General features: G+C 46.6%; 1 long non-coding RNA gene across 1 annotated transcript; it reads left to right on the forward strand.

The window, feature by feature from the left end:
* The first annotated feature begins 18,964 nt into the window (after nucleotides 1–18,964).
* On the forward strand, nucleotides 18,965–24,451 carry LOC128466319 (uncharacterized). The gene is made up of 2 exons (XR_008345413.1): nucleotides 18,965–19,057; nucleotides 24,034–24,451. It is a non-coding gene; the product is annotated as an uncharacterized LOC128466319 (long non-coding RNA).
* Nucleotides 24,452–25,612: the final 1,161 nt, after the last annotated feature.

Genomic DNA, 25,612 nt, shown 5'->3' on the forward strand with positions numbered 1-25,612 from the left:
AGCGCTGCCCAGGCTGCTGTGTTTGGAGCGTGAGGCGTCTTTCTTGGGTGCCGCCGCTTCAGGCTGAGCTCAGCAGTGAGGCCGTGCGCACCGCGGCAGAGCAGCGAGACAGAGGCCTTGCACTCCAGCCACAGGACTGCAGGTAAGTGACCTACAAAGGGGGGTAGGGAGAGGGTAGATATTGAGAAGAGCGGGGTAGGGAGAGGGTAGATAGTGAGAAGGGGGGTAGGGAGAGGGTAGATGGTGTGAGAGGGGGGTAGATTGGGTTGGGGTGGGGGCCCCTTAATAGATTCTCGCACCGGGGCCCTGAGGCTTCTAGTTACGCACCTGGTTACAGCTACTTTGAATCAATAGTATCAAAAACCACAACAGACAAAAATGGTAATTTAATTTATTTATTACTAATGACAACATTAATTAATAGTCCAATTAATTAAGCTACAAAGAGCTGATCATGGTGACAGCTACCTCTGGACTCACGAAGAGTCACCTTTCAGCACACAGGAGAGGAAAAACCCCATTAGGGGAAACCTCTGGGGAACCATGGCATGAAAGATTGTCCTTCCCTCTGGACACTAAAAGGTTAACTGTGTATTTATACCTGTAGAGAAGAAATGGCAAAAAGTAACTGACAAATAGTCATAATCAGCCTCTGTGGATGATTATGCCTCTACCGCAAGCATTCTCTTAATAAGCCTGCCCGAACACCACCAGTTCAATATAAATTGACATAGCATTAAACATGGAGACAGAATTAAAGATGGACATAGCATTACACATGGAGATAGCATTAAACAAGACCATAGCATTACACATGGACATAGCATTACACATGGACATAGAATTACACATTGACATAGCATTACACATGGAGGTAGCATTAAATATTGCGATAGCAATGAACATGGATATAGAAATACATATTGATATAGCACTACATATGGAGAAAGCACTACACAAGGTTATAGCATATACATTAAACATAGCATTAAACATGGACAAAGCATTAAACATGGACATAGCATTACACATGAGCATAGCATTACACATAAAGATAGCAATACACATGGAGATAGCAGTAAACATGGACATCCCATTAAACATTGACGTCGCATTACACATGAAGATAGCATGACACATGGACATAGCATGACACATGGACATAGCATGACAGATGGATATAGCACTACATGTGGACATAGCAGTACACAAGGCCCTAGCATTACACATGGACATAACATTAAACATGCACATAGGATTTTACATGAGCCCTACCTTACCTTGATTCCTGTGCGTCGACTCCTTGGACTCTGCTCAACTATCTTGATTCCTGTGCGCCGACCGCTTGGACTCTGCTCACCTACCTTGATTCCTGTGCGCCAGACCCGCCGACTGCTTGAACTCTACTCACCTACCTTGATTCCTGTGCGCTGACTCCTTGGACTCTGCTCACTTACCTTGATTCCTGTGCGTCGACTGCTTGGGGTCTGTGAACCAGACCTGCCGACTCCTTGGACTCTGCTCACCTACCTTGATTCCTGTGCGCTGAATGCTTGGACTCTGCTCACTTACCTTGATTCCTGTGCACCAACTCCTTGGACTCTGCTCACCTACCTTGATTCCTGTGCGCTGAATCCTTGTACTCTGCTCACTTACCTCGATTCCTGTGCGCTGACTCTTTGGACTCTGCTCACTGACCTTGTTTCCTGTGCGTCGACTCTTTGGACTCTACTCACCTGCGCTGACTCCATGGACTTTGCTCACTTACCTTGATTCCTGTGCGTCGACTCCTTGGAATCTGCTCACCTAAACTGATTCCTGTTGCCTGACTCTTTGGACTCTACTCACTTACCTTGATTCCTGTGCGTCAACTCCTTGGACTCTGCTACACCTACCTTGATTCCTGTGCGTCGACTCCTTGGACTCTACTCACCCACCTTGATTCCTGTGCGCTGACTCCTTGGACTCTGCTCACTTACCTTGATTCCTGTGCATCAACTGCTTGGGGTCTGTGCACCAGACCCGCATACTCCTTGGACTCTGCTCACCTACCTTGATTCCTGTGCGTCGACTCCTTGGACTCTGCTCACCTACCTTGATTCCTGTGCGCTGAATCCTTGTACTCTGCTCACTTACCTTGATTCCTGTGCGCTGACTCCTTGGACTCTGCTCACTTACCTTGATTCCTGTGCGTTGACTCTTTGGACTCTACTCACCTGCGCCGACTCCTTGGACTTTGCTCACTTACCTTGATTCCTGTGCGACGACTCCTTGGACTCTGCTCACCTACCTTGATTCCTGTGCGCTAACTCCTTGGACTCTGCTCACTTACCTTGATTCCTGTGCGTCAACTGCTTGGGGTCTGTTCACCAGAGCCGCCGACTCCTTGGACTATGCTAACCTACATTGATTCCTATGCGCTGACTCCTTGGACTCTGCTCAGTTACCTTGATTCCTGTGCGTCGACTCCTTGGACTCTGCTCACCTACCTTGATTCCTGTGCGCTGACTCCTTGGACTCTGCTCACTTACCTTGATTCCTGTGCGTCGACTGCTTGGGGTCTGTACACCAGACCCGCCGACTCCTTGGACTCTGCTCACCAACCTTGATTTCTGTGCGCTGACTCCTTGGACTCTGCTCACTTACCTTGATTCCTGTGCGTTGACTGCTTGGGGTCTGTGCACCAGACCCGCCGACTCCTTGGACTCTGCTCACCTACCTTGATTCATGTGCGCTGAATCCTTGGACTCTGCTCACTTACCTTGATTCCTGTGCGCTGACTTCTTGGACTCTGCTCACTTACCTTGATTCCTGTGCGTCGACTGCTTGGGGTCTGTGCACCAGACCCGCGACTCCTTGGACCCTGCTCACCTACCTTGATTCATGTGCGTTGAATCCTTGGACTCTGCTCACTTACCTTGACTCCTGTGCGTCGACTCCTTGGACTCTGCTCACTTACCTGGATTCCTGTGCGTCGACTCATTGGACTCTGCTTACCTACCTTGATTCCTGTGCGCTGAATCCTTGGACTCTGCTCACTTACCTTGATTCCTGTGCGTCGACTCCTTGGACTCTGCTCACCTACCTTGATTCCTGTGCGCTGACTCCTTGGACTCTGCTCACTTACCTTGATTCCTGTGCGTCGAATCCTTGGACTCTGCTCACTTACCTTGATTCCTGTGCGTCGACTCCTTGGACTCTGCTCACCTACCTTGATTCCTGTGCGCTGACTCCTTGGACTCTGCTCACTTACCTTGATTCCTGTGCGTCGACTCCTTGGACTCTGCTCACCTACCTTGATTCCTGTGCGCTGACTCCTTGCACTCTGCTCACCTACCTTGATTCCTGTGCGCTGACTCCTTGGACTCTGCTCACTTACCTTGATTCCTGTGCGTCGACTCCTTGGACTCTGCTCACCTACCTTGATTCCTGTGCGCTGACTCCTTGCACTCTGCTCACTTACCTTGATTCCTGTGCGTCGACTCCTTAGACTCTGCTCACTTACCTTGATTCCTGTGCACCGACTCCTTGGACTCTGCTCACCTACCTTGATTCCTGTGCGCTGAATCCTTGAACTCTGCTCACCTACCTTGATTCCTGTGCGCTGACTCCTTGGACTCTGCTCACTTACCTTGATTCCTGTGCGCTGACTCCTTGGACTCTGCTCACTTACCTTGATTCCTGTGCGTCAACTCCTTTGACTCTGCTCACCTACCTTAATTCCTGTGCGTCGACTCCTTAGACTCTGCTCACTTACCTTGATTCCTGTGCGTCGACTCCTTGGACTCTGCTCACCTACCTTGATTGCTGTGCGCTGACTCCTTGGACTCTGCTCACTTACCTTGACTCCTGTGCGTCGACTGCTTGGGGTCTGTTCACCAGACCCGCCGACTCCTTGGACTCTGCTAACCTACCTTGATTCCTGTGTGCTGACTCCTTGGACTCCGCTCACTTACCTTGATTCCTGTGCGTCGACTCCTTGGACTCTGCTCACCTACCTTGATTCCTGTGCGCTGCCTTCTTGGACTCTGCTCACTTACCTTGATTCCTGTGCGTCGACTCTTTGGACTTTGCTCACCTACCTTGATTCCTGTGCGCTAACTTCTTGGACTCTGCTCACTTACCTTGATTCCTGTGCGTCGACTGCTTGGGGTCTGTGCACCAGACCCGCCGACTCCTTGGACTCTGCTCACCTACCTTGATTTCTGTGCGCTGACTCCTTGGACTCTGCTCACTTACCTTAATTCCTGTGCGTCGACTCCTTGGACTCTGTGCACCAGACCCGCCGACTCCTTGGACTCTGCTCACCTACCTTGATTCATGTGCGCTGAATCCTTGGACTCTGCTCACTTACCTTGATTCCTGTGCGCTGACTCCTTGGACTCTGCTCACTTACCTTGATTCCTGTGCGTCGACTCCTTGGACTCTGCTCACCTACCTTAATTCCTGTGCGCTGACTCCTTGGACTCTGCTCACTTACGTTGATTCCTGTGCGTTGACTCCTTGGACTCTGCTCACCTACCTTGATTCCTGTACACCGACTCCTTGGACTCTGCTCACCTACCTTGATTCCTGTGCGCTGAATCCTTGGACTCTGCTCACCTACCTTGATTTCTGTCGCCGACTCCTTGGACTCTGCTCACCTACCTTGATTTCTGTGCGCTGACTCCTTGGACTCTGCTCACTTACCTTAATTCCTGTGCGTCGACTCCTTGGACTCTGTGCACCACACCCGCCGACTCCTTGGACTCTGCTCACCTACCTTGATTCATGTGCGCTGAATCCTTGGACTCTGCTCACTTACCTTGATTCCTGTGCGCTGACTCCTTGGACTCTGCTCACTTACCTTGATTCCTGTGCGTCGACTCCTTGGACTCTGCTCACCTACCTTAATTCCTGTGCGCTGACTCCTTGGACTTTGCTCACTTACCTTGATTCCTGTGCGTCGACTCATTGGACTCTGCTCACCTACCTTGATTCCTGTGCGCTGAATCCTTGTACTCTGCTCACTTACCTTGATTCCTGTGCGCAGAATCCTTGGACTCTGCTCACTTACCTTGGTTCCTGTGCGTCGACTCCTTGGACTCTGCTCACCTACCTTAATTCCTGTGCGCTGACTCTTTGGACTCTGCTCACTTACCTTGATTCCTGTGCGTCGACTCCTTAGACTCTGCTCACTTACCTTAATTCCTGTGCGTCGACTCCTTAGACTCTGCCCACTTACCTTGATTCCTGTGCGTCGACTCCTTGGACTCTGCTCACCTACCTTGATTCCTGTGCGCTGAATCCTTGTACTCTGCTCACTTACCTTGATTCCTGTGCGCTGAATCCTTGGACTCTGCTCACTTACCTTGATTCCTGTGCGTCAACTCCTTGGACTCTGCTTACCTACCTTGATTCCTGTGCGTTGACTCATTGGACTCTACTCACTTACCTTGATTCCTGTGCGCCAGACCCACCGACTATTTGGACTCTGCTCACCTACCTTGATTCCTGTGCGTCGACTCCTTGGACTCTGCTCACCTACCTTGATTCCTATGCGCTGAATCCTTGTACACTGCTCACTAACTTTGATTCCTGTGCGTCGACTCCTTGGATTCTGCTCACCTACCTTGATTCCTGTGCGTTGACTCCTTGGACTCTGCTCACTTACCTTGATTCCTGTGCGTCGACTGGTTCGGGTCTGTGCACGAGATCCGCCGACTATTTGGACTCTGCTCACCTACCTAGATTCCTGTGCGGTGAATCCTTGGACTCTGCTCACTTACCTTAATTCCTGTGCGTCGACTCCTTGGACTCTCCTCACCTACCTTGATTCCTGTGCGCTGACTCCTAGGACTCTACTCACTTACCTTGATTCCTGTGCGTCAACTCCTTGGACTCTGCTCACCTACCTTGATTCCTGTGCGCTGAATGCTTGTACGCTGCTCACTAACCTTGATTCCTGTGCTTCGACTCCTTGGACTCTCCTCACCTACCTTGATTCCTGTGCACTGACTCCTTGGACTCTGCTCACCTACCTTGATTCCTGTGCGCTGAATCCTTGTACTCTGCTCACCTACCTTGATTCCTGTGCGCTGAATCCTTGGACTCTGCTCACTTACCTTGATTCCTGTGCGTCGACTCCTTGGACTCTCCTCACCTACCTTGATTCCTGTGCATCGACTCCTTGGACTCTGCTCACTTACCTTGATTTCTGTGCGCTGACTCCTTGGACTCTGCTCACTTACCTTGATTCCTGTGCGTCGACTGCTTGGGGTCTGTGCACCAGACCCGCCGACTCCTTGGACTCTGCTCACCTACCTTGATTCCTGTGCGCTGAATCCTTGGACTATGCTCACTTACCTTGATTTCTGTGCGTCGACTCCTTGGACTCTGCTCACCTACCTTGACTCCTGTGCGCTGACTCCTTGGACTCTGCTCACTTACCTTGATTCCTGTGCGCCGACTCCTTGGACTCTGCTCACTTAGCTTGATTCCTGTGCGCCGACTCCTTGGACTCTGCTCACCTATCTTGATTCCTATTCGCTGACTCCTTGGACTCTGCTCACTTACATTGATTCCTGTGCGCCGACTCATTGGACTCTGCTCACCTACCTTGATTCCTGTGCACCATACCTGCGACTCCTTGGATTCTGCTCACCTACCTTGATTCCTGTGCACCAGACCCGCCGATTCCATGGACTCTGCTCACCTACCTTGATTCCTGTGCGCTGTCTCCTTGGACTCTGCTCGCCTATCTTGATTCCTGTGCGCTGACTCCTTAGACTTTGCTCACTTACCTTGATTCCTGTGAGCCGACTCCTTGGACTCTGCTCACTTACCTTGATTCCTGTGGGCCGACTCCTTGGACTCTGCTCACTTACATTGATTCCTGTGAGTCGACTCCTTGGACTCTGCCCACCTACCTTGATTACTGTGCACCATACCCGCCGACTCCTTGGACTCTGCTCACCTACCTTGATCCCTGTGCACCAGACCCGCCGACTCCATGGACTCTGCTCACCTACCTTGATTCCTGTGGGCCGACTCCTTGGACTCTGCTCACTTACATTGATCCCTGTGCGTCGACTCCTTGGACTCTGCCCACCTACCTTGATTACTGTGCACCATACCCGCTGACTCCTTGGACTCTGCTCACCTACCTTGATCCCTGTGCACCAGACCCGCCGACTCCATGGACTCTGCTCACCTACCTTGATTCCTGTGCACCGACTCCTTGGACTCTGCTCACTTACCTTGATTCCTGTGCGTCGACTGCTTGGGGTCTGTGCACCAGATCAGCCGACTCCTTGGACTCTGCTCACCTACCTTGATTCCTGTGCGCCAGACCCACCGACTCTTTGGACTCTGCTCACCTACCTTGATTCCTGTGCACCGACTCCTTGGACTCTGCTCACCTATCTTGATTCCTGTGCACTAGACCCGCCGAATCCATGGACTCTGCTCACCTACCTTGATTCCTGTGCACCAGACCCGCCGACTCCATGGACTCTGCTCACCTACCTTGATTCCTGTGCGCTGTCTCCTTGGACTCTGCTCGCCTATCTTGATTCCTGTGCGCTGACTCCTTAGACTCTGCTCACTTACCTTGATTCCTGTGCGCCGACTCCTTGGACTCTGCTCACTTACCTTGATTCCTGTGCGCCGACTCCTTGGACTCTGCTCACTTACCTTGATTCCTGTACGCCGACTCCTTGGACTCTGCTCACTTACATTGATTCCTGTGCGTCGATTCCTTGGACTCTGCTTACCTACCTTGATTCCTGTGCGCCAGACCCGCCAACTCTTCGGACTCTGCTCAACTACCTTGATTTCTGTGTGCCAGACCCGCCAACTCTTTGGACTCTGCTTACCTACTTTCATTCCTGTGTGCCAGACCCGCCGATTCCATGGACTCTGCTGACCTACCTTGATTCCTGTGCGCTGTCTCCTTGGACTCTGCTCGCCTATCTTGATTCCTGTGCGCTGACTCCTTAGACTTTGCTCACTTACCTTGATTCCTGTGAGCCGACTCCTTGGACTCTGCTCACTTACCTTGATTCCTGTGGGCCGACTCCTTGGACTCTGCTCACTTACATTGATTCCTGTGCGTCGACTCCTTGGACTCTGCCCACCTACCTTGATTACTGTGCACCATACCCGCCGACTCCTTGGACTCTGCTCACCTACCTTGATCCCTGTGCACCAGACCCGCCGACTCCATGGACTCTGCTCACCTACCTTGATTCCTGTGGGCCGACTCCTTGGACTCTGCTCACTTACATTGATCCCTGTGCGTCGACTCCTTGGTCTCTGCCCACCTACCTTGATTACTGTGCACCATACCCGCTGACTCCTTGGACTCTGCTCACCTACCTTGATCCCTGTGCACCAGACCCGCCGACTCCATGGACTCTGCTCACCTACCTAGATTCCTGTGCACCGACTCCTTGGACTCTGCTCACTTACCTTGATTCCTGTGCGTCGACTGCTTGGGGTCTGTGCACCAGATCAGCCGACTCCTTGGACTCTGCTCACCTACCTTGATTCCTGTGCACCGACTCCTTGGACTCTGCTTACCTACTTTCATTCCTGTGTGCCAGACCCGCCGACTCTTATTTATATAGCGCCATCATATTCCACAGCACTGTGCAATGTGTTTTATCATTATTTTTATAGCGCCAACATACACTACAGTGCTGTACAATGTGTGTTGTTATTATTGATTTATATAGCACCATCATATACCGCCACACTGTACAATGTGTTATTATTATTGTTGATTTTTATAGCGCCATCATATTCTGCAGCGCTATACATTGTGTCTTATTACATAATGGATTTTAGGAACAACAGTTTTATATTTCATGATTAGTTTTTTATGAGATTTAGGATTGTTTTTTCTCCATATTGTCAGTTTTCTTCTTTTGTGATTAATTAGTCTGAATTAATAACAGTTTTAATAAACAAGGGATATCAGCTGTTACCAAACCTAAGCAGTGTTAGTGCTTCTAGTGAAATACAGAAAATAATAAATGAAAACTAATAATACATTGAAATCTGCCCATGAAACGGAATTCATAGTCATTCATGGTCACTGTTGGCAAACCAGAAACCAGAATTGTGACATCATCGGTGTCTGTGACATCATAGGTCTCTGCGACATCATTGGTCTCTGTGACATCATCGGTCTCTGTGACATCATCGGTATGTGCCTATAAAGCTGCAAGCCGCTCCTCTTTCCCTTTAGTGCAGTTGGGCGCTCGACACTTCAAGGTGCTATTCCATAGCGAACTTAAAGTGTTGCTACCAACGATTTCAAACGGTTATGGAGAAGAAAAGCAAATCTTGCCCTGTGCAGGATTGCTGCCTTCTTTCTGGACTTCGGTGGAGTTTAAAGAGATGCTGCCCCAGAAAACTGAGAACGTTCTGCAAAAGAGTAAGATCAGCTTTCACAAACGCTGTAAGGCGGACGAGGAGGAGAGATGAAAGCACGCAGCACTTGGCCAGTAGAGTCATACTCAAAAGAAAGAGAGAGAGTAGCAGTTCAGAGGAAGAAAGATCCAGAGAAAGGAAGAGGAGGAGAGTAACTGCTGATGACAGTGTTGATGGCATCAAAGATCTGGGGCAGCAGGGGGGACAAAAAGGACGCGAACACCTGAAGCAACGCATGCTGGTGAAGGGAAAGTTTCCCATCAAAAGAAGCAGGAGTCAGGAGGAGAGTATTGTTCCTGCTAAAAGATTTAGGAACCTTCTCCCCATGACAGTCTCCGGCTTCACCTTCCATTCCATGCTGGGACAAGGAGCCTTTGGAAAGGTTGTTTTGGCTTCTGTCCCTACCAGGGACTCCCCGGTAGCGGTTAAGGTCATCAAAAAGAAGGCCATGAAGACTGAATACATAATAAGAGAGAGGAGGATTCTGGAGGTGGCTCGGAACAGCCCATTCCTGTGCCATGGATACGCAGCCTTCCAAACACAGAGATGCGCAGTCCTTCTCATGGAGTATATGGCTGGAGGGAGCCTTGAGTCATATCTGCGGAGGTTGGGCTCCTTCACCGAGACCGCCTCTGCCTTTTATGCAGCAGAAATGTTATGCGGCATCCAGTTCCTCCACTCTCGGGGAATAATACATCGCGACTTGAAGCCGAGTAACGTCTTGCTTGATGGAGAGGCCCATGTAAAGCTCTGCGATTTTGGGTGTGTTGCAGAAAATATTTTCGGGACCGCACAGACCACAGGAATTTGTGGCACATTTGCCTACATGGCCCCAGAAGTACATCTCAAGCAAGCATATGGCGTTGCCGTGGACTGGTGGTCCTTCGGGGTGATGCTCTTCCGCATGCTGAACGGAGATTACCCTTTCTTTGCCGGCGATTGCAGGAGGACACATTTCCTTCATATCGTGCATGGCAACCCCCGCTATACCAAAAAGCTGAGCAAGAAAGGTCTGGACATCTTAAAGCATCTCCTGAAGAAGGACCCTCAGCGTCGCCTCGGGGTGAAAGGAGACATCAGGCGGCATTCGTTCTTTCAAAGCATCAAGTGGGACGACATAGAGAGCCGACGTGCAACTCCCCCGTACCGGCTGGAAGTAAGATCAGATCTCCACCAGAAGAACCTCCGCAATATTCCGTCAATTCTGCGGACCCCGGAGGACATTTCCTCGTCATCCAGTAAAAAGGGCCTGTCTGGCTTTACCTTTGTAACCCCAGACTGGATGAATTGAAGGATGGACAGTGCCCCGGCCAAGTGACTCCCAAACTCTTGTTTCCAAAGACAATCCCAATAAATGAAGGAAACAAAACACACTTTTGGTTTTTGTATCTTCAATTCTATAGAACTCTGGATGGCTGTAAGTGAGTGTGACCTCACAATACAGTCTCTGCCTTTGTGACATCATACACCGTGACACCTTTCATATACTCTGAAACACGGAGTATAACAAATAAAACTAAATTTCAAACGTACTTTCGGCACCTCGCAATTAACACAATCCGGGCGATACTTCGGCCAGCTGACCGGCTCCGACACTCCAGAACGCCCCCAAAACACAAAATCTTAGAAATAACAATAAACATGGATAAAACATTACAAATAGAGATAACATTAAACATACACATAGCATTAACCCCTTAAGGACAAAGGGTTGTACTTAAACCCTTTAAAACCAATGCATTGTGAGCCTGTACACGTACGTGCTTTATCCTGAAGACGCTGAATATGGATATAGCATTAAACATGGATATAGCATTAAACATGGATATAGCATTACACATGAATATAGCATGAAACATGGATATATCATTACACATGGCTATAGCATTGAACATGGACACAAAAAAAAATATGGACATAGCATTACACATGAATATAACATTAAACATGGACAAATAATTTCACATGGACATAGCATTATACACTGAGATAGTATTACACATGGAGATAGCATTAAACATGTCCACTCCTTGGACTCTGCTCACCTACCTTAATTCCTGTGCGCCAGACCCGCCGACTCTTTGGATTCAGTGACCCTACCGTGTACGGACTTTGGCTAGATCCTGACTTCGCTTTTTGGGACTTGTCTTGCATACCGGACACCGCTGTGTATATCTACTACAGCTGTCTCCTGACACACATGGACACGGCATTACACATGGACATACCATTAAACATGGACATAGCATTAAACATGGATATCCTATTACACATGGAGATAGCATTACACATAGATATGATATTAAACATAGACATAGCATTATCCTCTTAAGGACAAAGGGTTGTACTTAAACCCTTTAAAACCAATGCATTGTGAGCCCATACATGTACGTGCTTTATCATGAAGGGGTTAAATATGGATACAGCATTAAACATGTATATATAGCATTACACACAGAGATAGCATTACACATGGACACAAAATAAAATATGGACAAATCATTACACATGGATATAGCATTAAACGCAGAGATAGCATTAGACATGTCACGTTACCAGAACTTCATATGACATTTCCATGTTTTTATTCTTATACATGTATTCTATATATTTAAGAGACCTCACGTTTTTGTCTAAAGATATATGTATGAGGTTTTCCATTATTATCCTCACACCATCACTCCCTCTACCCCTCCAAATCCTTCTCACACTGGCTAAAGTAACTGACGGCCGCCTTAAACTGCTGCGCACTGCACCTTATCAGTCTCCATCGCTGCCCGTAACCCCCTGTCACGGAGTATAATGTTAAGCGGTGTTTGTATGTTTTAGGCGGTGTGTAAGATGAATGTTAAAATGTGTTCTAATGTGCTTTACCTGAAAGATCCGTCATACAGGTGTTAGAGAGCTACAAATATGTTGGGCTCCATGCACATACATGTGTAGAAGATTAGGGCTGAGACTGTGTGCAGGAGTTTATTACAGAAATGTCAGTCAGTACTATGACATCATAAGACATGAGAGTTGCTGATCAGCCTGCTGGAAAGCAAAAAAAAAAATAATCTCCCATGAGGCAGATAAATAGTTAAAAATTTATTAAAGATTGTAATGTGTGCTTGTGTGTTTATTACCGGGTTTTTGTTCTGAAAACTAGAGACATAACGGATATTGTTAAACTGTCACACTGTTTGCGAAGGTTCCGCGATCAACGCAAGTCTACCGTAAATCGTCTGCCTTACCGGCTCTAAGCAAAAGGGATACCACAGAGACACGCCTACATACTACGTTAGATACCGCCCATAGACTGATAAACTACGCCTACCTATACACATGAATATTTCACGGAACGCCCTGTTGACTCAGCTCTCTTAGCGTCAGTTTCGCAGACTCCGCCCCCCCGATGGAGGGAGTCACAGCGCAGGCGGAGTCACGTGGTCTCGGTGCCAGCGATCTGGACGCGCAGTGATGGCAGCTGAGAGGATGTGACAGGAGGTTCCCCAACACTGGTGAGTGGAGGAAACGGGAGGAGACGGCACAGAAAGCATATGATGCAAGTGACCGGAGGGGACAGGGAGAGAGACCGTTCAGGTGATAGGGCGAGTGCGGGCAGTGAGAGTGTTGGGGTGACAGAGAGAGGGGGCGGGCAGTGTGAGTGTTGGGGTGACAGGGAGAGGGCGGGAAGTGTGAGTGTTGGGGTGACAGGGAGGGCAGTGAGAGTGTTGTGGTGACAGAGAGGGGGGCGGGAAGTGTGAGTGTTGGGGTGACAGGGAGGGCAGTGAGAGTGTTGTGGTGACAGAGAGGGGGGGCGGGCAGTGAGAGTGTTGGGGTGACAGGTAGGGGGCGGGCAGTGAGAGTGTTGGGGTGACAGAGAGAGGGGTCGGGCAGTGAGAGTGTTGGGGTGACAGAGAGGGGGGTCGGGCAGTGAGAGTGTTGGGGTGACAGGTAGGGGGCGGGCAGTGAGAGTGTTGGGGAGACAGGGAGAGGGCGGGCAGTGAGAGTGTTGGGGCGACAGGTGAGACATGCAGGTTCTGCAGAGACTCCCTGTAATGCCGTCACCTCCGGTCAGATCTGTCTCTTGCGGAGACCTCGCTGTGACTCTCCTGTGAGATGCAGCCAGACTTGGAGTTTATTTTGGGGGTCATATGACGCCAGCAGGGGAAATGTGTGGGTTCAGCCTGCAGCGGGTGGGTTTATGGGGGCTCAATGACTGTGTGCACTGCGTGTATGGTGGGTGTTAATCACACTTTATGGAAGTAGATTTTGATTCTTTTCTTTAGGTTTATTGAATTAAAAATCTCCTGTACCACTAACATGAGGGGCGTCAGCCGTGGCCCTAATCAGCGCGCTTTGTTTATGTACAGATAGGAGCCTCAGCTAAATTGTCTAAAACTGTTACTGCTTGTTTACAAAATGACTCGAAAAGGTGGTTTTATTATCATTATAAATAATGAAATTATCCATTCAACAGGAAAGTTTCGTCCGTTGCTATGGTGATAGGACTTTTCAACCTTTGCACCCAAATAATCTTTATATATAACCCACCGCGGGGTGTGTGATGGGAATCTTTCACCGGCTCTTTAGATCTATCTTTTATATAAAATGTTTGTGGAACTGTTAGAGGTTTGCGGGCCGGGGGTATTATTCAATGGCATCCATCAGTCCTGCCCAGTGCTTGGGGGTATTAGTCCGTCTAGGGCTGCAACTAACGATTATTTTAATAATCGATTAGTTGGCCGATTATTTTTTCGATTAATCGGATAAAAAAATACATTATTTTAAATTGAAGAAAAATTGCAATAAAAAACTTACAATTTACACTTTCATCTATTTATTGCAATGGCCTCTCTCTATTCACCTTCTTATTTTACTGACATAATAATAAAAGCTACAAGAACCCAAACACAGTGTTTCTCAAACTAGGTTTTAATACAAAGTTATTAGTAAATATTAATTCATATGTTAACTATTTTTCATATTTAATAAAAACTGAGAAAAAAGCCTTGTTTAAATTTTTTTATTTACCAAACTGCCCCCAGTTATGCACATCTGACCCCCAGCTTGCCACTCTGCCCCCATATATGCCTTATACCTCTTATATGCCAGATTCCACTGTGCCCCCTGATATGCCACTGTGCCCCCTGATATGCCACTGTGCCCCTGATATGCCTTATACTCCTTATATGCCAGTGATATGCAACTGAGCCCCCTGATATACCTTTTACCCCCAGATTTGTTTTATGCCCCCCTGATATGCCTAATATCCATATGCCTTATACCCCCTATATGCCCTAAAAATTCATAATACCCCCCATACACCACTACAACTCACCCATACACCACTCTGGCTCCTCCCCCTCCCATACACCACTCTGCGTCCTCCCCCGCCCATACATCACTTTGGCTCCTCCCCTCCCATGCATCACTTTGCCTCCTCACCCTCCCATATACCACTCTGCCTCCTCCCCTCCCATACATCACTTTGGCTCCTCCCCCTCCCATACTCCACTCTGCCTCCTCCCATACACCACTCTGCCTCCTCCCCCTCCCATACATCACTTTGGCTCCTCCCCCTCCCATACATCACTTTGCCTCCTCCCCCCTCCCATACTCCACTCTGCCTCCTGTGAACCTCCGTTTCTGACAAGACACCAGGGAGCCGGGTAGAGAGGCAGAGTGGCGTATGAGAGGGGGAGGAGCCAGAGTGGTGTATTGGAGGGTGGCTCCCATACACCCCTCTGACTCCTCCCCCCTCCCATACACCGCTCTGCCTCTCTACTCGGCTCCGTTACTGAAGGCACTTTCACTGCAGCTTCAAAGAAGCCACAGTGTAAGTGAAGGGCAGTAACGGAGTCTGTCTGTGCGATGCAGAACCTCACCGGCTGTCAGAGAGGATGATTCTCTGTCAGCCTGTGAGTGTCTGCATCGCACAGACAGACTCCATTACTCACCTTCACTTACACTGAGGCTTCTATGAAGCTACAGGGAAAGTGCCTTCAGTAACGGTGCCGGGTAGAGAGGCAGAGTGATGTATGGGAGGGGGGAGGAGGCAAAGTGATGTATGGGAGGAGGAGGAGCCAACGTGATGTCAGTAACGGTGCCGGGTAGATTGCAGAGTGATGTATGGGAGGGGGGAGGAGGCAGATGGGAGGGGGAGAGAGACGGAAGTGAGAGACCGGCCGACAGTGAGGGGAATCCAGGTCTCCTGCAGCGTTGCGGGGGATCTGGATTCCGGTGTTATAATCCGATCTCTGTTTGAGGTCGGATTATATAAAGAGAGGAGTTTTTCAGAGCATTTGCTCTGAAAAAAACCTCTTTTTATAATCGATAAAAATCGATCCGATTAATCGATGATGAAATTCGTTGCCAACGATTTTCATAATCGATTATTATCGATTTTATCGATTAGTTGTTTCAGCCCTAAGTCCGTCCCTTATGGGCCCGCGGAACCCCACGTTATTAAATGACTGATAGGGAAACTTTCTTATACCTGTCATTGTCTTTTTGGAGTTTTCCACCCAGCGTTAGGGGACATTATTCACGTTAACTGTGATATTCCCTGAAATATTATTCTTTACAGCATTCATTATACCGTCTGCCGTTTCCCGTTCACTTGGTCGCGTTGTTCCGTTGTTCGCACCCCGCGAACCAGATGACCTTGGCTAACATTCTGTATCCGCAGGCTGCCTTTATATGCTTTTTATTCTTTTTAATATCAATGGATGAATTTATCTTTGGCTCCTGAAATAATTTCGCTATATATTACTCGTTACACGTGACACGTCGATAACATCTTTTTTTGCACAAAGAAACCAGAAGCCCAAATGTGAAAAATATTTATTCAGTAAAACAATATTCCTGATTCCTGCATCTTAATCTCTAAATTTTAAATGTTACAAGAACTATTGCAGCACATATACCACTCAGTTGTGTTGATCCCTGATTTTAAACACTTAAATCATTAAAGAATGTTTTTATTTGATGGCGTATTAGGTGAATATAAAATAGGCATGTGGCTCAGCTTTCATTAATGTTCCCCATTTGATCGCCAATGTAAAGGAACTCCATATACAGTTCTACTCCTCAAAATAAAAGTTAACTAATAAATATTAATAACAATATTTAGTATCCACTATAATTAAGCACCTGATGGCCTGAAACGTGTAATACATTATTTATTTATAGCTTTTCATTTATTATTGGCTGTTTTTTATCCAAAAAATTTAGGGGCCAACTTTTCCTTCCCAATCATTTTTTATTTTCATTTATTACCCCATGATCTGCAGTTAAAGGATATTAATACAAGGTAAAACACACCTTTCTTCAGTGCTGCACCACTCTGTACAAAGAGTATTTTATTCCAAAAAGACTCAAGCTTGTAAGTTTAACCATTATTCTTACACTTACACACCGGTAACACCATGCAGTAACACACATTCTACACGCATGTAAAGCCATACACCATGCTAAAACCATACACCAATACACACACTATATGCTGATATAGACACTCGTGCTAATGCCATACTGTGACATACACACTATACATGCTTACGGTAAATTCTTAAACACATGCACAAACTATGCAATAACATACACACACACTGGCTAACACTATCCATATATAAAAACACACGCTCTAACACTATGCACACATACACACTGGATATGGCAATATAGTATTATAATACAGTAGACATACTGACTGGCACTATACATTTACACACTGATACTACAGTATAGACACACACAGACTGACTCCAGCACTATACGTATACACACATACTCACCAACGCTGACACTATATGGTTATATGATATAGGCACATATGCTATTCCATCAACAAAACCATATAAAGCAGGGACGTTGGGCAGACTCTGAGCCGTCAGATTCTGTGTTGCTCTGCCGTACACGTTCTGTGTTGTTAACCGTTTTTTTCTGTTGTTTTGAGTTCGGGTGTCTGATTACCCTCCCCGTGAATCACCGCTAATAGCCTTTTGTGACTAGGTTTACATTCGCTGCTGGTGCAGAATACATGCTCTGCCTGAGAGGGTGGTAGGTAAGTGAACGGTCTTTCAGCAGAGACGGTAGAGCATAATGCAGCGAGGGAATGTTAGGCTGATTAAAATGTCATCAGTCTGGTAAGGGCAAGACCAAGCTGCTCCGCTCACCAAGGGGAAGTATGGTGCAGGGGGGCTTTTAGATTTAAAAGAAATACTTAAATATTATATCTATAACTCGTATTTATCGTTTTATATAAATACGCTTTCACCTGCATTTTCACATTTAGATGTTAATTCAAAAATGTATCTGCGGATCTCGAGTGTTTAGAACTTCATTTTCAATGCATTTTTTTAAATAAAGAGACGTGAAGGGCTAACTGTATATCTAGACGACCCATTTGTAAACTGACCCTAATTTCTTCATTTCGAAAATGTTTCTATATTTTTTTTCTTGTGCAGCTGGACAGTAATGGAATCTGGAAATGTTACCCAAGAACAAGAAGTTATTCCCAATAAAGAGACAGATTAACACAGTTTGTGAAGGTCCGGCTCTGCAGTTCGCTCTTCTTGTACCTCGACATTTATAAAGTGAAAGAATGGCCACTGACTTTAGAGACTTGGAAAATGATTTATTTACTGTAGATGGATGAAGAAATCTTTGTATATTTTAATATATCGCATTCCACATAAATAAAATAAATATATATATTTATTTAAATAAATAACTTTAAGGCTCTTTGGACCATATTATTTTTTATTTTTTATATTATATCATCTCTGTAGTTTCCATTGCTATGTTTCTGGAATTCATGTCAACTTATAATGAAGCATGCCTGCGCTTTTCTAATTAATGAGTATATTATTTGTGGATTTATTCAATAAAATTGCTTAGTCCTTCCTTCCTACAGGAAAAGCTTGCTGGCGTTGGCCCTTCATACCGGAGAGCAAGATCACAAAGTGAAAATCCTACTTTAACAAATAAACCCCATGATCTACCAAGCTAAAAACATGGGTAGCATTATACTACTTTAATGCTTTTATCAAAAGTAGATTAAGCAACATAATACATTTTGCTGTTAGAATGGTTGGATTCCTGTTTTTATGAATAGAGTTAAATTACAGATTTTCAGCTGTCCTTAATCATTTTATCTGTAATTCCAACACCAGCCCCTCTGCTAAAGAGCCTTCCCTGTTAATGGCTTTTGAAAATATATACATTTACAACATTTAAGGCTGCCTCGCTGGCAAGGTGACAGCCTCTGTCTAAAGCAGGGAAGATAGGGAGCTGCCTGCTGAGCCCTGAGCTGGAGCCCTCACTTTAGTAAAACACCCCTTTTATTTACAGGTTAAAATCATTTGCGTAATGTAATTTTTAAAAATCTGCTCCCAGAGGTGAGTTTTTAGGCACCAGAATGTTGACTAAATGTGAAGGCTGATGTAAATTAGCCTGTAGTTGTGGGAGGGGCTATGGTTATTTAACCAACGCCTCTCCCTTCCACAGCTACGTTACAGCTCCTAACGTTGGCTGATGCTATACAGGAAGTGATGTCACGGAACTTCAGGAAGGAACATTGCAGTTTTGGGCTAGTGTTGGCAGTGTGGCATGTCTGTGTTTCAGGAGCCAAATGACTCCGGCGAATCAGGTTTTCCAGGGTTATTCGAGAGGGGGCACCCCCCTTCCGGTTATACTTATTTTCTCGTGGCTTGCTCGGTCGTTTATTAACTCGTTTACGGGGTCTACGTGGGGTTTTTGTTGTTTACAGACTGCTTTGTGGATGCAGGGCACTGCACAGGTGCTGGTAATCGATCCTAAACCTTCCCAAGCCTGTTTTCACTTTCTTCGTAATCTCTTTATGTTTCTTTTACTACAGTGCCTGATTAAAACATCTGTGTTAAAGGTAGCAGTTCACTGGAGCTATGCTGGGTACTTCTCTTGATTTGGATTGTTTATATGTATGCATGGCCACTCAGGTGCGCCCTATCACACTCAAACGGTACTAAGTCTGTTAACCCTTTTACTACCGATACCTGTTGATACCTCTAGTCGTGCACTACACATCATTACGCACGCTCTCTTGCCGTCATGCTTTTATACTGTTCAGCTCATGTTTCTATGTCAGCACGTTTACGGAGGTTCGTTTCCTTATCCAAGCGTATTTACAGTCCCTCGCTTTATCGTTCTTGGAGTTACTCATTGTATGCTACAGCTGGTCAATTACATTGGTTGTTGTTGGAGTACTTTCAAATTATACTTAACTCCAATTAATTCATGTACACACAATTTGTGGATAACAATCAGCGTACAAGCTGCATTCACTAGTTTACACTGTTGGTCTCTTACCTCTTCTGCTGGGAGACTGTTCCATGTATCAACTGCCCCTGCTTGAGGAATTTCTGTTGCTAGAGTCAATAAGGGTTGCCAGTTAACCACTTTTTTCATTAACCCTTTGTTCACTATTAGTGCATGTTATTTAGGCTGGTCACATGATTTGTGTGTGTATGTATATATATATTTGTTGCTTTGGTCGCTTTCAAAGCAGTTACAGATGGGACAGCCACCTCATGTTCTGTTATTTCCTCCATCAATTGTTATTGCAATTGAGGAACTATATGTTGCCCTCGGCCGCTTCTGCTGGCAGGCTGCTCCACGTATCAACCAGTCCTCCTCGAATTAACTCTACATTATACAGCTTGGCCATGAGATAAGTCTTGTATGTTCTTATGTATTCTCTGTGTGCAGGTTACATTTGTTGTGTATTTCTGGTAGTAGGTGCTTGGCCTGGCCCCCCCAAACTCTCACTGGCCCCCCCTCTTTTATTCATTATGGGTGCTTGTTACTTAGGACAAGTGCCCAGGTCACATGGCTGTTTTTAGGTGTATTTCTCACGTTTGGTCTTCAAGTACTTTCTGTTACACGTCTTCTTAACTAGTCGTCTAGTCAGGTACGGTTATTTCCTTTTGTTGCTAATTCAGATACTCATTGTTGGCTTCTACCGCTTCTGCTGGGAAGCGGTTCCACGTATCAACTGCCCCGCCCGTATTTTTTCTCCACGTTACTGTACACGATTACAGCTTGCCCGTGTGATAAGTCGTGTAGGTTTTATGTTTTCACTGTGCTGCGTGTTATTTAGGATTAATGTCAAGGTCACGTGAGTATTGAGGTACTCTGTTTTATCTCACTGTTCAGTTTCCCTTTCTATAATTAGATTACCGGCAGGTCGGTTCCCGTCATTACAACCGGGCCCCTCTTCCAATAATTGGAAGAAACAGATGTTCCATGGGGTTGCTAACCTTAGAGTGTCAGGTTTAGTGAGTCAGATAGGAGGCAATATTCGCTAGACCTCGTTACGTCCCTCGGTAGATAGATGGCCTCATTGAACTAGGCAGTTGGCCCACCCGCCCACCCCCGAGGCAATCTCCCCTCCTCGCTTGGAGGTTACGCCCCACGAGCTAGTTTTCATGCCTCACTGTTAGTTAAATAGGCCTCCCTCTACGTTTCATCCCGCTCCAGCGCGGAGCTCGGTTAGATATTCAGTTAGTTCAGATTTAGGTCCGGGGTATCTGTCCAGGTTCCGTTGCATAGACTTGCCATTTCTATCCGATCAAGTCGAGACGTCCTCCATCCGCTGTTCACACGCTCCTGGGTCAGACTTTGCCGCCTCACATTCCCTCCGTGCTCAGTCTGTTGCTAAATCAACTGCTGTATACGATAGGTGATGCATTCCTTTCTCTGCCTAGGCCAGCATAGCAGTATTTTTCTACCTACTGTTTGCTAGTCCCCTGTCTCCTCCTCATAGATCCAGCCTGCCACAATCTAGTTTTGTGGACGGGGTGTAATGAGGGACATGCTCACCTCACTAGTGGGTGGCATCAGTCTCCTTAATTCACGAGAGATTAGCCAATGTTGGAAGCCCAGCTTGCACTGGCAGTCCTGCCCCCTTCCTCTCCTGCAGGCCCTGCCTCCACTGGTTGCCATTTTAGTCTATCAATGCTACGTCCTTTTTGCATGGATGCTTTTGGGCCCTCCCAAAGCTATGTGCCCCGAGGCATTATTTCCCAAGCAATGTCTATCTCCTATTAGTGTGGAATCTGGTTTTAAGAGAAGCTGCTGTTTTTCATCCCTCCCCATAATTCCTGATTAGGGTTTAGCATGTGGTTCCATTACAGGTATTATGGCTGTACCTCAAGAAGCCCCCTGGCCCTTATTTCCCATTCGAGCTTCGGCATCGATTTCCTCATTCCGGCTGATGAGTTTTCCTTTAAATGCACCTCTGTGGGTACAGTATTCAAGCCGGAGTCAATGGGGGGGGGGGGGATAAGCTCATGGTTGTCGCTGCATGTCCATGAATCTGTTACATGCTCCACGTCTGAGTCCGTTACATGACTGCTTCTCAGGCTCTCCGTCTGAGTCCGTTACTTGGCTGTTTCTCAGGCTCCACGTCTGAGTCCGTTACATGTCTGCTTCTCCGAGTCCGTTACATGTCTGCTTCTCCGCGCCCGTGAGTCTGTTTTTTCAGGTCTGCTTCTCTGTGTCCGTGAGTCCGTTACGTGTCTGCGTCCGTCAGTCCGTTACGTGTCTGCTTCTCTGCGTCCGTCAGTCCGTTACGTGTCTGCTTCTCTGCGTCCGTCAGTCCGTTACGTGTCTGCTTCTCTGCGTCCGTCAGTCCGTTACGTGTCTGCTTCTCTGCGTCCGTCAGTCCGTTACGTGTCTGCTTCTCTGCGTCCGTCAGTCCGTTACGTGTCTGCTTCTCTGCGTCCGTCAGTCCGTTACGTGTCTGCTTCTCTGCGTCCGTCAGTCCGTTACGTGTCTGCTTCTCTGCGTCCGTCAGTCCGTTACGTGTCTGCTTCTCTGCGTCCGTCAGTCCGTTACGTGTCTGCTTCTCTGCGTCCGTCAGTCCGTTACGTGTCTGCTTCTCCGCGTCCGTTACGTGTCTGTTTCTCAGGCTCCACATCCACGAGTCCGTTACGTGTCTGCTTCTCCGCGTCCGTGAGTCCGTTACGTGTCTGCTTCTCCGTGTCCGTGTGTCCGTTACGTGTCTGTTTCTCAGGCTCCACATCCACGAGTCCGTTACGTGTCTGCTTCTCTGCGTCTGTGAGTCCGTTACGTGTCTGCTTCTCAGTGTCCGTGAGTCCGTTACGTGTCTGCCTCTCTGCGTCCGTGTGTCCGTTACGTGTCTGTTTCTCAGGCTCCACATCCACGAGTCCGTTACGTGTCTGCTTCTCTGCGTCTGTGAGTCCGTTACGTGTCTGCTTCTCCGTGTCCGTGAGTCCGTTACGTGTCTGCCTCTCTGCGTCCGTGTGTCCGTTACATGTCTGCTTCTCAGGCTCCGTGTCCGTGAGTCCGTTACGTGTCTGCTTCTCAGGCTCTGCGTCCGTGTGTCCGTTATGTGTCTGCCTCTCCGCGTCCGTTACGTGTCTGCTTCTCAGGCTCCGCATCCGTGAGTCCGTTACATGTCTGCTTCTTAGGCTCCACGTCCGTGAGTCCGTTACATGTCTGCTGCTCTAGCTCCAGTGAGTGGGACGTTTAGAGAGAGGATTCAGTGTGAGCCTTCTGGTCTCGCTCGGCGACTGTCATCATCCACTCATATTCTTCACACATTGACAATTATACGCAAACTGTCCCTCAGAGCTGACAATCTGATCTTATCCGCTATTAGTTCACGGTGATCACAGTTAAGCCTTTTTCATTTAGTGATGAAGCTTTTCCTAACAGAAGTCTACATCAATATTGTAGTTCTAAAGAACCTCTCTGGTTTCTTCTCACCCAGATATAAAGTATTAAAGGTCTGCAAGGTCAAGCCAGTGAAGTCCTCCAGTAATTTACCGATGGATGGCGAGTAAGAGCTTTGCTAATGTTATGGACATCCTGTTTAGTCCTGGTACATGTATAGTGCTTAAGCTTCCATGTAATTTTTGCGGATACAGGCAGCTTGGTGAGCTGGCTACTGTACTTAATTCAGCTTCGGTTCTTCGAATTTCCGACTTGTGTCACATTTCTGATCATTACGAGCTGTCACTCTGTCATACGAAATGAATCAATTCGGTCCAAGTACACTGTTTCTTCATACCAATGTTCCCGGGTGCCCAGTGGCAGTCCTTATTTTACTGCTACGGTAAATCAGCCTTTGTTGGCTCATGCGACCGGGGGTACTGGCCGTTACGCTTTGTTCTTCGTCATCTCTGAAGTCTCGGACTTGTGTTCTGTTGCTGATCGTTTCGTTCTGTCCTTCGGTCATACGAAATTGAATCAGTCCGGCCAAGTACACGAATTATGTTTTTTCTTACCAGTTGCAGTCCTGGGAGCCGTGTTGTTGGTTTTTGACTGGGAAACCGAAAGCCAGACTTCTTTTGCCCTTCCCCAGGGAGCCGTTGTCAGTCATGTTTATCAGATATGTTAGGTTATTACGTACCCACTGGCATAATCGGGGCAGCGTCTAAGAATAGTTCCAGCCCAGGTGATTAAGGCTAGGCAGATGAAACTCCTTGTGTTTCCTTCTTTATATCTCACAACCAATCTCGGGAATGCGTAATGCCCTCACGTCACTCGCGCTATAAGCTTGGTCATTCATATTGTCATGTTATGGTACGACTAACTGTGTCTTCTTTTTGCCCTCTATAGGCCTACCTGGTACGTCGGTCATGGCACACCTCAGACCGAATGGACCCTCTCTGGGTCTTTGGTTCTTCGTTCCACTAATCCTATTCGTTTGCCCCTCACACAAATGTGAAGGCTGATGTATATTAGCCTGTAGTTGTGGGAGGGGCTATGGTTATTTAACCAACGCCTCTCCCTTCCACAGCTACGTTACAGCTCCTAACGTTGCCCTCCCTGCCCCCCCTCTATTTATTCATTTCCTTCCTTTTATTTCCTCTTTTCTCCTCTATCCTTTCTTTCATTTCTATTTACGGGGTGGCCCTCTATAGGCCTACCTGGTACGTCGGTCATGGCACACCTCAGACCGAATGGACCCTCTCTGGGTCTTTGGTTCTTCGTTCCACTAATCCTATTCGTTTGCCCCTCACACAATTTAAAAGAACATATATATATATATATATATATATATATATATATTTATAATAAAATGTAATTAAAACTTCTCAGCAGATATCTGCATGAATGTTCGGCTGTACAGAGGTCCACGCTGTCTTCTGGTTGTTGAGAAGGATATGAGGTAGTAATCTGGAGATGCATCTGAACTTCTCTGCCATTACAACATAACCTGTGCGAAAAATCCTAAACACGATATAGCTTTGCTGGATAGCAAGTGTCAGGAAGCAGCTGGCGACATATACTGGGTTGCCTGTTTTACAGAACTATATGTTTGTGTATCGTTTTTGGGTTTCTTTGTTGCCATTTCCAGTTACAAACTCAGCATTATAAATGGAAAAAAAATAAATAAATAACCGTTTCTGAGCTGCAATTTACACCTTATAATGTGTGCCATATATATATATATATATATATATATATATGCCCGACGTGTGTGTTAGATTATGATGGTATATTGTCAATTTAATTTTGTAAGCATTTACATAAACCTTCTTTGTATTCTATAGTTTTTAATAAATGATTCATACTATTTTACTAAATATATGAATATAGCATCAATCGGTGAGAAAGGCAATATAGTCTATATATTCCAGTATTATAAGGGGCAATCCCTGCTATTTATGGTGATACTAATGCAGGGATAATAATAGCGATTTATTATTAAGTTGACCAAAATACTGCAATTAGACCATGTCACCATGCCAAACATCTTCTCGGAGGCCAAACCTAACATCTGGGGTGGGCTGAATGGAATTTGTTCAGCATGCAACCACCGCTGTCAATAAGTTCAAAATATCATGCCAAAATTCCACTGATACCGGTTATATACTTAATATTAGCTATTTTGTTTTTTAAACCCACCAGATTTTAATGGATTAGGTGAATCCAAGGCTTATTTTTCCCTCAGAAATCTTCTGGGTAGGCACATGCAAATAAGGTTAACAATTATCACCTTTGCCTCTATATCTACTTTATACGTGGAACCCTTGAAAGTAATTGCACAGCCTTTAGACAAAACTTGGGTAAGAGGTGCAATATATATAATGATGATGTAAAGATACCTTCCTGGTGCTAATGATTTCATACAGATACACAATGTACCAAAATGATATCAGTCACACTTATACATCTTCCCTCTGCTGTAATA

This window comes from Spea bombifrons, chromosome 1 (assembly GCF_027358695.1).
Source record: "Spea bombifrons isolate aSpeBom1 chromosome 1, aSpeBom1.2.pri, whole genome shotgun sequence".
Lineage (NCBI taxonomy): Eukaryota > Metazoa > Chordata > Amphibia > Anura > Pelobatidae > Spea > Spea bombifrons.